Below are 12,586 nucleotides of genomic sequence, written 5' to 3'. Positions count from 1 at the left end.
TTTTGGATCGGTTTTGGATTGGACCCCGTCCAGTCCAAAATCAATTTGTACGAATTGAACGGATATTGGATTGGACCAATCCGATCTAAAATATTTATTAGATTGGATTGGACCAATCTGATCTAAAATATTTATTGGATTGGATTGGACCAGGTCCTTCCGTAATAAATTTATGTTACATTGGATTGGATTGGATTAAGCTAATATCTGGTCCATTGATAATTTGATATAAGATAAGAATATAGGTGTTAATGGACTAAGTTTGAATTGAAACCAATCTAAATCAAAACAAATTTGAACATATTGGATGGTGTAGACATTGAATTGGATTGGTCCAAAATAATCTAAAATATTCATTGAATTGGATTCAACCTGATCCATTTATAATGGACTCACATTGGACTGGATCGAATTGGACCAATTCCAGTCCAATGACACCCCAACCTCCTTGTACACATGAACAAAATTTGTCCATGTATTACTGCCATGCAAGATCACATGGTGGTTTTAGATTTTGCGATTGAGGCAGCCCCAAAAAGGTGTAGACCTCATTTCTGTTGTTAGATAAAGTGGGCCGGTTTAACAAACCAAATTTTGTGTCTTGAGTCAAATTAAAAACTCATCCTACAGCTTGAATAGTGGGTTTCAACTCCTTGAGAAAAATACATTTGGTGCCTTGAAAAATGAAAAATGGAGGCATCTGTTGCATTTAATGGGCTGCCCTTTTATTTGAGAAATTGAGATTACGTTGAGAATCCGATAGAACATAATCAGATACTGCCTGGTAGATGAGATGTCCTGTTAATATTGACCGATAATACTAATTTTCTTTCCTTTCATTCTACATTTGTGAGTGATCATCATCGGGCTCAGAGAGCGTGAGTCTGCGACAGGAGAGGGGAGGAGAGGAGATCATACAAATAATTTAAAAAATTATTGAGGATTAAACCCTAATTTTGATGGAAGAAGAAGAGATTCCGTGAGGTTCTTCTTTTGCCGCCAGTGTTGGTTGTGCATATGCCATTGTCGGATGGATGGCTGCCATCCAAAACCATTAGGGTTAGTTTTCATGGAAGCAGAAGAGATGCAAGAAAGATGAGATGCAAAAAACAAAATACGGTTGATCCACCGCCGGTGATGATTGTTTGTCGCCGGCGGTGATGATTTTGCAGTCGTCATCGGTGATGATTTTTTAGTCGCCGTCGAGCGAAGAGGAGAGCATGAGTCTGCGGCAGGAGAAGAGAGGAGAGGAGAGGAGTCGGATATCGTATCTTTTAAAAACCGATACAAGATACACATGAAAATCGGATGTTTTGTCTTTTTTCATGCAAATAGGACCTGTATTGGAGGCGTATCGGGGGTGCATCGGGGCGTATCGATAGCGTATCGACGAAAAAAATACAACTAAAAACTAAAAAAATTAAAGGAGGAAAGCAAACTTCTTTTCCCTGAAATAAGCATTCTTTAACTCCCAAATGACTATAGAACTCCAAACTTCATTCCTACAGTGCTAGATTTGCAAAATTTTGTAAGAAACAAGTGTGAACATTATTTTTTTCTAAAGATTTTTCAAAATTTGAAAAAATAGGTGATTTTTTCAATCTTTTATAATACCTTGTGATTTATTTTTTTTCTTGCATGTTTAAATTTATGTTGACCTACATTTCTTACGTTCAAAATTACATTTTTTTGTGCTATCAATAGATTTATGGAAATTTCATGAAAATATTTGGGGAAAATATAAATTAACAAAAAATTTGTAAGTTTTTTCTCTACCTATAAAGACTAAATATGTTTTAGATCTATGGATTTATCTATCATATCCATAGAGCAATTGAAATTTCTTCTTTAATATATATTTTTTATTTTTTATATTTTTAGAAATAAAAATAAATAATAATTAATTATATTTTATCATTTGAACATAACAATTGAATATATTATAATTCTATGGATGATCTATCATGTCTATAGGCCAATTGAAATTTTTTCTTTAATAATTACTTTTTTATTTTTTTAAAATTGAAAAATAATTAATTAATTAATTATATTTTATCATTTAATCACAATGATTGAATATAATATAATTCTATGGATAATCTATCATATCCATAATTGAAATTTCTTCTTTAATAATTATTTTTTAATATATTATATAATGTTTATTTATTTTTTATAATTTTTGGAAATGAATAATAAATAATAAATAATAAATAATTATTAATTATATTTTCACATAGAAGTTGTGTAAATGCATGTTTTATGGTTGGATAGGAGTGTTGGATTTTTCTCATCCCATAAAACATTAAAACTTAAGAATTATAATTTATAAATTATAGTTAAACATAAGATTTTTAATAAAATTATAATTAGTTATAATATATTTCTTCATAAAACCATTAAAATATATTAATTTAATATATATACAACTCATTGAGGTCTTATATTTAATGTTATTGATATATTTTTATAATATATAAAAACATTTATAACATTTTAAATAATATCTATGGATATCTTAATTTTTCTCCGATAGACATACATATCTCAAACGTATCCCGATACGTATCTTAAAATTATCTTTCCGATATATTTGACGTTTTCGATTCTTTTAACCTTATGCGCGATACCACTACCGGCAGAAGCCACTATCGGGGTTTAAACCCATTCGCACGCTCCAGCATCTCATACGGTTCGGAGAACACGCGGCGCGTCCTCCGAAGCGCGAACGGGGCGCGGACAAAACGAGCCTGGACTGAAGCCGGACTATACCGCTTCACGGTGCTACGCTGTGCTGTAGTTTGTGGTGTGCTAGACTGCTAGTCACGGAACTGCTGCCATTTCTAAGGATGCTTCTGAGCTTCAAGGAATTGCTACCATTTTTTTAGTGTATTTTTCTTACTTTCTTTTTAATTTCTTATTTTTATTCATAATATATACTTTCAGATCTTTCTTCTTGGTTTGTTTAGGGAGGATTGCTTTTGGTTTGAGTGGAAACTTAAGCTACTTCAATTGAATTATATGTATCGAGTTGCTTCTCAGGAATTATAGTTACTGGTGACCACTACTGTTCATATTTCATTTTGATTAAAAACCGGCATCAATGGCATTAAGAATAACGGAATAATGTTATGTCTTCAGAGTGTTAGTTGGTTGGAGCAAATCGGAGATTTGGATCAGAATTGGTTGTGCTTGGACAAAAAATGCTGTAGCCCTATTAGGAGATCATTGGTTCTAATTTGAATCCTCATTTTACGAGAAAAGGTTTTTATCTGAAGTTCAGCCTACACGATAGGTACCGATTTGCTTCAGATTTTCTGTATTTCCTCATTCTTTTCTATTCTCAAGTGTTTATGGAAAATAGTGGGCATGCCTCCACAGACCAAGAATAGGATCTGTGAGAAGCATTCAGAAAAGGAAAAGAAAGGAAAAAAAAATGTCCTGTAGGAGGGGAGGGCTGAGGACACCATACAAAAAACTCGGTTTGAGCCATGGCCATAGAGCAAAAGCTTAAACTTTCTTGATGTTGATTTTTAGTCATATAGTTCCAAAAATTCTCTTCCTACATTCGTTTACTTTGAGAAAATTCAGTATTATCCAAGTTCATACTTGATGAGAAAGGTTTCATGGCTACAACTTAAATAGGAATATATGACATTCAATTTTGACATATTCCCAGGAGCATAAATTATTTTACTAAGTAATAATCAGACGTTCACAATATAACAAAGAAAGAACCAGGAAAAGAATATCTGGAGTTGCATTTTTTTTTTTGAGGAAGTCTGTAGTTGCATTTTGAAATACCTCTTTCGTAGCATAAGATAGAACTTTGGGTCGCAAAATGGTGTTCCTTAAGTCCCGGTAGTAGCTTTAATATTTTGTTCTTGTTGTAAATCAAGTATACCGTAAGCGGGTATGATTGGCTTATCATTTCATGCACATTCCTGTGGTTAGCAATAGTGAGGCAAGGAGGATATAGAAAGGGGTTTGGGGTTGTGGAGACAGAGAGGAGAGAAATAAGAAAGTGCGTGCATTTTAATGATTTAACGATCTGAATGTTCTATTCAGAAAAGAATTTCTTGGCATCATGTTTCCACAGGAGGGCACACTGAAGATTTTCCCTCTAAGCAAGAATATATATATCCTTGTTACAGACTGTTGGCCAACAGTCAATTTTTATTACTCCTGCTTGATATAAGGTCTTAGGAGTGGGGCTGCAACTTGGGTGAGCTCAGAATGAGCTTTTCTTTTTTCTTTTTCTTTTTCTTTTTTCTTTTTTTTAATTTGAGTGGGCCTGCACCCGATGTTGTGTAAATTCTTAATTCAGGTATCCAACTTGCAACCCTTCTTAGGAGTATCAGTTATAGTTGGACTGCTGGTTACTTTCTTGGTGCAAGGTTCTTCCACGTGTTCTGTGTTCTACTTTTAGCCTCAGGTGAATCTTTTTTATACCCTTTTCTTAATAAGTCATTTTTCTTATTAGAAGATTAAAGAAAAGGAGTCTGATGCATATCTGATACTTGGTGACTTTGAAAGGCCTGAATCATGGATAAGGCCATATCGTCTTTTCATGCAATGATAAGGTTTCTTATGCAATTTCCTTCACATAACTGTAATAATAATAGGAGTCTATTTAGCATAAGCCATTCTATATGAAAAAGTTATTTCGATGGCATACAGGTAATAGTTTAAACAAGAATTGCATCAAAATTTCTCTAAATAAAGTTGTTCATATGCTTGATAATGGATCAAAATAAAAGCAATTCCTGGCACAGCCAAATTTTAGGAAAAAGAATGGAGTATCCTTAGTTAAGCAGGGCTTTCATTTTTCCTTGATCTATCTTCTTATATCCAAATAGCACTTTACAAAAACATAATAAGGATATCTCCATACTGCAGAGTTTGAAATCAAAAACCTTGGTTTGATCTTAAGTACTTCATTGGAATTTAAGTGATTTGATCAAGAAAGAGGTACTTTCTCTTGGAGAAAGGGTACTTTCTTGGCCATTTTATCAACCCATATAGATTGTAAGTGAAGCGAATGCGAGGAAGAGCTTCCATTTAATAAATGCAAGTAAAAACTAGGACAACTTTGTCACTTCTCTTTACTTTAGGCCAAATATAGCCTCTGTATATATGCATACATGTCGAGTTCCTCATGTAGAATTAGTTGAAAGGATTCTAAGATACTTCCATATCTTCTCCTGCAGGTAGAGGATCCTATGGACATTTAGTGACCTAATCTTATAGAATGTAGATTAGGAAGGCGATCTAGATGATTATAGGTTGACTACTGGGTATTGCTCACCTGTTGATGGGAATCTAGTCATATGGAGAAGAAGTATTCTATACTCTGTTGTTGCACATCTAGTATTGAAACCAAATATAGAACGATGACTCATGCACTTCTGACCTGCTATAGGTGAAAATTTTGTTAATTGGGCTGGGTCTTGTTGTTGTAAAAATTGCAAAGCTAATAAACACCTAGGATTCTTGATATAATATTGCCAGCAATCCTAGTAAACATAAAAGAGACTATTTGCCAATACTGGTTCCTGTTATCCAGGCTCAAACTTATCAGCCTGATGTTTTACCATCACAACAAAGAATCCTGTTCAATATGATGGGACAAAACACATTGAAGTTGAAGGACAATTTATAAGAGAAAGTATTATTTCTCAAAAAGTGTGAAGGGCCATTACCTAATGCCAAAAATTTTCTTGCATGAAGTAGCTTTTCTCATTCTCAACCCACATTCTCATTCTTGTCAATCTGAACCATGTTAAATCCTTGGATTTGTATGTTTGCTACTCTGATATTATTTTCTCGGTTTTGTTATTATTGTCAACCTGTATGGTCATGCTTATCAGCCCAAGATTTTACTGATCCACCAAGAAGTTTGTTTAGCACTGATAAAGATAAAATACCATCTAATAAACATTCTGGCTAAGGTAGTACTTTGGTCAAAGCTAGAGTATTTCTTTAGCAAGTTGAACATGATTGACATCTATTCTCTGCTTGAAAAGGAGCTTAGGGATTATGGCATAGGTATAGTAAATTTTTAATGGCAATATTGTGAATTTTCAATGATAAGACTAATAATGATGGTGTTGATTGTCCCTAACTCAGTATTTTCTCCCCCACCACATTCTTCTGTGTCTTCTCCTTTCCAATTTCTTAATGATAGACAAATATAGTATAGGGCCTAAGAGTTATACTGGAGTTATTTATTTTATTTGGTCTTTGGCCCTATGGTTTGCAAATAGTTTCTTTGAGGGGTATTGCTTGTATGTTCTCCCTCATTGTTCTAACTTTTCTTGGGTTCTTCTATAAGATGAGTTATTACACTTGGTAGCTTTCATTCAGATGATACATGAGAAGATGTATATGGAACTAATACTTCTTGGGATTGCATAGTTGCTCTTCTCCTGTTCTCTCCAGTACTCTCTCAAGAAACAAGGCGCCATTACTTGGTGTAATGGTAAAATATCGGGATGGCAAGTATGAGAATGCAGGTTCAAGAGTTGTCTGAATTTTGAAGTTATTGGGAAAGTTGAATGTATAATCTTTTGTCTTTATATAGAAAGAATTTTAAGTAGGTTTCATTGTCTTTTGCATCAAACAGCATAGCATCACTTGGTCTCTCTTGATAGTTAGCATGCTATACATAATGTAAACACCTCATAGACAAAAAACCATGTAACTTCTGAATATGTGGCTTTTCCCCGTTCTTGTTTTATACTTTAACATGATCACCATCTTATCAGGAAGAAAGTGCCACACATTCTCTGTAATTTTCCAGTCACAGAAATACACAGAAAAAAAAGGGAAAACGTTGGATAAACATGGATAGTTAAAATGAAGATCATCTTTGATTTTCACTGTGCACTTGCATCTATTGGCTCTTGGAATATGGTACTATGTTACCCAGATATGGCAAAGATACGGCTGGACATAGTGTCTGATACAAAATTTACACTAAAAATTAATTGACATGATACGGAACCCTTATACAGATATCTAGGTAACATAATGTTTTTTTTTGGTAGAACCTATTTATCATATTTATGGTAACATTCTGAAAAAGCAAATCTACATTTTGATTCAAAACCAATGGATATTGATGTACTAACTGGATACCTGGCACCATGAATTTGTGCTTTCTTTAAGATGAAGAATGAAAGGATACACTACAGACTTATGGATTGTTACTACTATGAATGAGTGGTATCTCAACTCTGAAGGAAGGTGTGATGCTTTCTCCTAGTATTGATGCCAAGAACCTTCCAGAGTGATTCTACACATCATACAGCCAGTCCCAGAGGAAAATTTAAGCCCCATTAAACCCCAATTTTCAAAACCGTAATTATGAGCTTCTAACCCAATTTAACTTCTTTACCTTTCTAGTTTTCCTTTGGTCCTCCTGAATAGAGTTCTTTCTTCTTTTCTGCCAAATATCCAGTGTATCATATATGCTTCAAATCTCCTTTCATGTTAAATATCCTGATAAACCATGTAGTTGGCGCATCCACATGTTAAATTACCTGATTCAACTTTCATTTTTTAGGATTAATCCTTTCTTGTTGTTAGCCTTTGCATAACCATTCTCTTATAGACTGCTGCCAGCCTGCCATATTCTCCTATTCCTGTTACTCTGAGGAACTCCTCTTGCAGTTTTTCCATCCTGGTATCTATAGGGTCTTCCTTAGATTGCTAGGTTCCATTATCAACTCCTTAAAGATGCTATTGAGTCTGGTAAGCCAATCAAGACTCGGTTCAATGTGTAACTTGGTCAACACTGATACAAGTATGATCTAGTACTAGCTTGAGTTTGAAAGATCCATTGCGTCAGTGCATAAAATATACAAAATTTAGCCACATTATTCGTGGGAAAATTGAATCACACAAAAGAAGAATAAGGTACTATGCATTTCTTACCAATCAAAAGAAATAAAAAAAAAAGAAAATTGTTATGCTTTGTAGAGATCATAAACTTTAATGATGGCTTCCCTTGTGAAAAGAAAGGAGGATAGAAATGATAGGGGAAGTGCGAAGGAGAGGGCATGGATAGTAAGGGTGCCAATGGACTGGTTTTGGATTGGATCCCGTCCGGTCCGAAATCAATTTGGATGGATTGGACGGACCAACAAGACATATTGGATTGGACCAATCTGGTAAAATATTTATTAGATTGGATTGGACATGGTCTGTCTGTAACAAATTTATATTGGATTGGGTTGGATTAAGCCAATATCTGGTCCATTGATATAAGATAAGAATATATGTGTCAATGGACCGGGTTTTAGGTTGAAACCAATCTAAATCAAAATGAATTCAACAGCCCAGACATTGAATTGGACCGGTCCAAATTGGTCCAAAACATTCATTGGATTGGATTGGACCTGGTCCATTTATAATGGACTCACATTGGACTGATATTAAATTGGAACCTCACCAACACAAAGAAATGTTACTGGGAGTCTCACCATTGTAAGAGAAGTCTCATTCCTTGAGATCAAAGAACTTGTAGGGCAAACAAGGGAATAAAAAAAACAAAAGAGAAGTTAAATTATCAGTTATGGAGGAGGCAGGAGTTTGCTTAAGATGGAAACCGTTACTTAAACCATGGTTGACCTCATTGAAGTAACAAAAGAAATTAAAAAAAAAAAAAAAGAAAATCTTGGCATTTCCTATCCTAAAAATTATCTCTTCTAGAAGTGGACCCGTCCCAGGTCCAATTGTGAGCAACTCCAAGCTTGTTTGTAGCCGTCACAGTTAAGTTAAGACCTAATAAACCATAACACCAGTTAAGACCTAATAAACCATAACACCAGTTAAGACCTGAGGAGTGATGTCATTCATTCATCCAACATAACTCAAGTGAAATCGTAAAAATAACCAAATGCTCCCAAGTCCACAAAAAAAATCACATCATAGACATGTACCCTGTTCATAAATTGTCTACAACTTGGTCTCATTAGATAGATATCTGAATTAAATTTCTAACAGTATCAAAATCATGGCATTTGAGCATGTTTTGACATATAAAATTGCGACCTAAAGTAGAATGACAGGATTGTATCACAGGACATTGAAACTTGGGTGAAATAAAGCTTCATGTCATTACTATTAAAAAAAAAATCTTTAATTGATATTTATCCATCCAAAAATATCTTTACTCTCTTTCCGTGTGTTCCCTGCAAGGAAATCATGTCCTGTTCAGCTTATTTGGATAGGATTTTGGAAGAGCAAGCTACGAAAGCTGCTGATATAGCAGATGACACTGTTTATAACGTCTTCCAATGAATGAGGACTCTTGCAGAGCTTAACAGAATCAATGCTGCAGGAAGAATTTCTGTCAAAAGTAAGTAAGAAAGCAATTTTAAAGTTAACTTTTGGATAACCCCATTTGTGCCCACAAGTTTCCCAATTATTCTCAAGCAGACATTCTTGATAAAGAGGAGAAGTTATTTGTCAAGAAGGTCCTACAGAAAGCTAATTCTTCGATGCGTATCTCACCCTTCTGCACAGTTGCATTACAACCTCATATTCATTTATGTTTGTTGATTTGGTTAGTTCTATTTTATCCCACAACACTTATTCTTAGTGTTAAAAAAAAAAACTGAAAAACCTTTTATAACTTTTCAGTGCCCATTCGGTTCAGTGGTGTTGAAAATGATTTAACACAGTATTTTAAACTAAGAGACAATGAGCTTAAAAGAAATCAAGAACATGAGCAGCACTGTTATTTATGCAAAGAAATTTATAATTGGGCGTCATGTGAACTACAGATTTGGTTTGCACCTGTTATTTAAGCAAAGAAATTTATGTTTGTGCCAAGAGCTTAGTTTGGAAAGAGTACAAATACAATTATGTACAGTGCAAAATAATATAAAATTCAAGGTTTTGCACTCTACATATTTGTATTTGTACTCCTTTCAAACTAAGTAAAAAGTACACAAATGGACATGCTTAAGCATATATGATAACATTCATGCATGTTGAATAGACCTATTTCTCTTGTTTAATTGACGACCAACTTCAAGGGGAGACAATGCATAAGAGGAAGAAGTTGTTCCTTTCCTTTGAAAGTTTGGTACATTACCAATATAAACATTTGATCATTCTGTGGAAAAAGGTAATGAGTATGGCAGAAGAAACTTGCAGTAAGTAACCACAAAATTAGTAGATAATTCTATCTACCAAATAAAAAGAATGTAGTAGAAAATAAGTTTACTTATTCCCCACTCCCTTTTTTTCCCTCTTGTCGTTAAATTGGTGGATCACCTGTGATGATATCCACATATGCCATTACCTGGCACTGTCTACATCATGAAAATATCACCTTTAGAGTACATTATTATTATTATTATTATTATTATTATTATTATTATTATTTTCCCATTATCAATTCCATTCAAACCCAATATTACCTGTAGAGTTTATCATGTCCAGGTTGGGATTCTTATCAACATAGATGAAAGCGATGGAAAGAAGGAATCATAATCTGTGCAAAGAAAAACATAAATTGATATTCCTTTCCCTTTCCACCCACAGCTTTTGTTCTTTCACAAAGAATGGATACGACCACATAATTGTGAAAACCATGGGAGAGTGTGTTTATGTGCGATAACTCCTCCGTGTTGTAGCCTTGCTGCATTGCAGCCTCTCCCCTCCTCTCTCTTCTCTTGTGTGGCTAAGGAGTAAAGGGAACATGAACATTTCTGATTTTCTTCCCCTGGTAAGGTTTTGCTCTGAAATTGCACCCAGAGAAAGGCCTGACAAGGACCACTGCTGTCTATTAAAAGCTAAAGCGCCCATCTCAATGATTATGGTGATATTTCTCCCCTTTTCCCCCTTTTGGTTAATCCATGATTCTCACATCCCATCCCTGGTGTGCTGTTTTTATTATTCTCCACTTACAAAATCTACTCACCGTTGGAACAAGGACCTTTGATGGGTTGACGACGTGCCAACTGGCTAAGTTGTAAGGTGATCTCTCATTGGTTGTAGCGGAGGCTTGAGGGAACGGGTTACCTCCCCCGTTCTGTGGCTGTGAGCGCTTTGTTCACTTGAACCGTCAGACATGTTTCTTTCTGAACTGATTCTTACTTTAGATGAGATGGAAGGATGAGATTGTATCTTTCTGATTTTTGGGAAATGATGCATCAGAAGAAGAAACCATCTATGCACCAATACTAACGCATCAAATACTCTGCATTTGTGAATTATTGGTGGATCACCTGTTCATATGTCAGAATTGGGGTTGGCAACGGGAAAATGTTGCCAAGATGCTAGTACTTGTCTTAATAATCTCCAATCTTCATACTTCATTTGTTTCTCCATGAATCATGAAATGGCTGTGACATTTTTCATGGTGAATTAAGAATTATTTTACCTTTTATTTCCGTTTCCATCCCATTTTACAGTAACTCTCATCTACTACCTATAAATTCTTCCCACGTCTCTACCCACATTACACTATAGGCGTGCATTGGGAATATCTGATGAGAAAAGTTTGTGGGTAGAAGATCCATAGTGCTTTTACAGCGCCACACCCTTATTTGCTCTGATTTAAATGGCAAGAACAAGTTAGCTAAAATATGTCCCAAATATTTCGACTTGAATTTTTTTCTGTCCATTTCATGTTGAAACGAATGGAACCTTGACAGAGTATTAAAATAATAAGAGCCATTGAATACATCATTAAATACTAATATTCTCTAAGTTCTTCTCCCACATATTCACTTTCATGCATATATGCTCTTTTTTTTTCTTGAAATGCGAAACCTAGCTGCTTCTGATACGCTTTCTTTATTAGTAAATAAGATTCTATGCTCTAGCCTGATATGGTAAATCATTTTTGTAAAAACACCAAGCTTCCCAGTCAGCAAATTCTGGGTGTTTTTAGATTCGGTTGCAGTTTTTTCATCTTTAATTATTTCTTTCTTTCTTGCTTGCTTGTCTTCTGTTTTAGTTGTTTTTCTCTGTCTCTGTCTCTGTATGTGTCTCTTTTTTTTTTTTTTTTTTGCCATGGTAATAGTGCTAAGTTCGTGGATGGGTGGGTCGATCTCATCTCAGCAGCAACCAAAAGAAGCCCCAAGGACTAGGATCGGCCTACTGTTTCCCCGATTCCAAAAAAGAGGGTGGTGGGTGGAAGCGTGGAGGGGAGACTCCTATTGAGCAATGTGTTTGTCTTCATAGCATTGCAGAACAACAAATTATTATTAATTGCTTGCCCGTGTGCCTCACGGGAAGCAGCATCTCTGGTCCGTGACCCACAGAAGGGACATGGAATGTGGTTCACTTCAGAATTGTTGTGTAAAGGCTTGTGAAATGTGAAAAGTAATAAAAAGGGTTGACTTAAAATAACTCCTTTGTTCGGTGTGAAGTACAATTCTGAGATGAAATGAAATGAAATGATATAAAGAAAGGAATGGTGTGTGTGATGCTTCCTAATGTACGCGGAATTATCCACCAAAATGGCAAAATGTGGTGAGTGGGTCCATTTCCAATTCCCTGATTTCTATTAGACGAATGAAAGAAATGGGAATAGCTTCAAAGAAATATTTCAGTAGTGGCTCAC

The 12,586-nt window shown here is 34.9% G+C and overlaps 1 long non-coding RNA gene across 6 annotated transcripts; it reads left to right on the top strand.

Moving 5' to 3' along the window:
- Nucleotides 1-2,625: 2,625 nt before the first annotated feature.
- LOC148847079 (uncharacterized) lies at nucleotides 2,626-12,433 on the top strand. 6 transcript variants are annotated; one of them, XR_016100325.1, is made up of 4 exons: nucleotides 2,626-3,057; nucleotides 3,142-3,295; nucleotides 4,328-9,364; nucleotides 12,044-12,433. It is a non-coding gene; the product is annotated as an uncharacterized LOC148847079 (long non-coding RNA). The 6 variants fall into 6 exon arrangements; XR_016100324.1 differs by having other exon boundaries at nucleotides 2,626-3,295; nucleotides 4,328-4,435; nucleotides 6,418-9,364; XR_016100321.1 differs by having other exon boundaries at nucleotides 2,626-3,295; nucleotides 12,085-12,433.
- Nucleotides 12,434-12,586: the final 153 nt, after the last annotated feature.

Source organism: Nelumbo lutea, chromosome 6 (assembly GCF_056320005.1).
Source record: "Nelumbo lutea isolate HS-2025 chromosome 6, American lotus-T2T, whole genome shotgun sequence".
NCBI lineage: Eukaryota > Viridiplantae > Streptophyta > Magnoliopsida > Proteales > Nelumbonaceae > Nelumbo > Nelumbo lutea.
This window is presented reverse-complemented; position numbering and strand designations above follow the sequence as displayed.